This window comes from Nicotiana attenuata, unplaced genomic scaffold, assembly GCF_001879085.1.
Source record: "Nicotiana attenuata strain UT unplaced genomic scaffold, NIATTr2, whole genome shotgun sequence".
NCBI classification, from domain to species: domain Eukaryota; kingdom Viridiplantae; phylum Streptophyta; class Magnoliopsida; order Solanales; family Solanaceae; genus Nicotiana; species Nicotiana attenuata.
In genome coordinates this window covers 114,817-116,274 of record NW_017673086.1, presented here as the reverse complement: position 1 = coordinate 116,274, position 1,458 = coordinate 114,817, and the positions used below count along the sequence as shown (strand labels likewise).

The 1,458-nt window shown below is 46.2% G+C and overlaps 1 non-coding gene across 1 annotated transcript; it reads right to left on the bottom strand.

Moving 5' to 3' along the window:
- Positions 1-307: 307 nt before the first annotated feature.
- On the bottom strand, positions 308-381 carry TRNAD-GUC. The gene has a single exon. It is a non-coding gene; the product is annotated as a tRNA-Asp (tRNA).
- Positions 382-1,458: the final 1,077 nt, after the last annotated feature.

Genomic DNA, 1,458 nt, shown 5'->3' with positions numbered 1-1,458 from the left:
ATAAGGCAGTGCAATCAGGTGGCATATCAAAGAAGAAAGACGTTGGAGCAGTAATGGTGGCTCAAGGCCCGAAATCTCCACTTACCTATCGAACACCTCCACCCACATATCAAACATTTCTTGGAATACTGACTATAATGCTAGAAATAATTGTACTAATCCAACCGCATATGTCTTTCTCCTACCAAAAGGAAAGAAAAAAGAAATAAGGATTTCCCCTTTGCTTTGATAATGAAATTCTGCCCCCGGTCCCCTTCATAAAATTCATAAAAAGGGAGAGATTTATTGATATATTTATTGGATCCATCGGGACTGACGGGGCTCGAACCCGCAGCTTCCGCCTTGACAGGGCGGTGCTCTGACCAATTGAACTACAATCCCAGGGAAATACGGGATCTAGCAGAAAATTTGATTCTTTTTTATCTCCGGATCGGGTATTTCTGAAGTACAAAGGGGGTACCTCCACCCACATACCAAGCACCACCACCTACATATCAACCATCATCTCCCAGATATTCCCAACCAGCCACTGTCTATCATACCTATAACTCCCAACCATCTCATTTCCAGTCACCTCCAACTCGCCAAAATTATCCAAGACCAAGACTCAATTTTGACTGCAAGCTACCTAGACAATACACCGCTATTGCTGAACCCATCGACCAGTTGTATGAAAGGTTGAAAGCCGCAGGTTACGACACTCCTGTTCCCACTATGGCATTAGAGAATCCATCCCAATTGGTCAATCCTAACAAAACTTGTGTGTACCATTCCGGTATGAAGGGGCACACCACTGACGAGTGCCGAGCATTGAAAGATAAGATCCAGACGCTGATTGACAACAAGGTCATACAGGCAAAGGAAGCCACACCCAATGTTCGCAACAACCCTCTCCCTGATCATAGGGGTGGTGGGATACACGTGATAGAGACGAACGAAGAGTGGGATCCTGAGGGGTCGATTGGGCTTATTCGGGAAGGTGATGACTTTAAACCCTCAGTCACACTCACTCCTATTGTAGTACAGACTCAGTCTCCAATCGAGGTTGAGGTAGCCACATCAGTTCCATTTAAGGTAGAGGTGGCTCCACTCGCGGACACCCCTGTTCCGTTTGAAGTAGAAGTGGTCGCACCTTTTACAGTGACAGTATCAACCACGCCTCCTTTCAATTCAAAAGCAATACCTTGGGATTATGTTGCCGAAGCTAGGCGAAAAGGAAAGGCAAAGATGGAGGAATCTGATGCCGCACAAGGAATGACTAGGACCGGAAGAATCTATACACCTGAACACCTGGGAGGACCAAGTAAGGATGCCACTGCCAAGCAGCCTGTCATTGAAACAGGGCCAGATGACCTTTGGAGGAAAGTACAAGCAAAGGAGCATTCCGTCATTGATCATTTGAACAAAACCCCAGCTCAGATATCCATCCTGTCACTGTTGAAAAATTCAGAGGCGCAC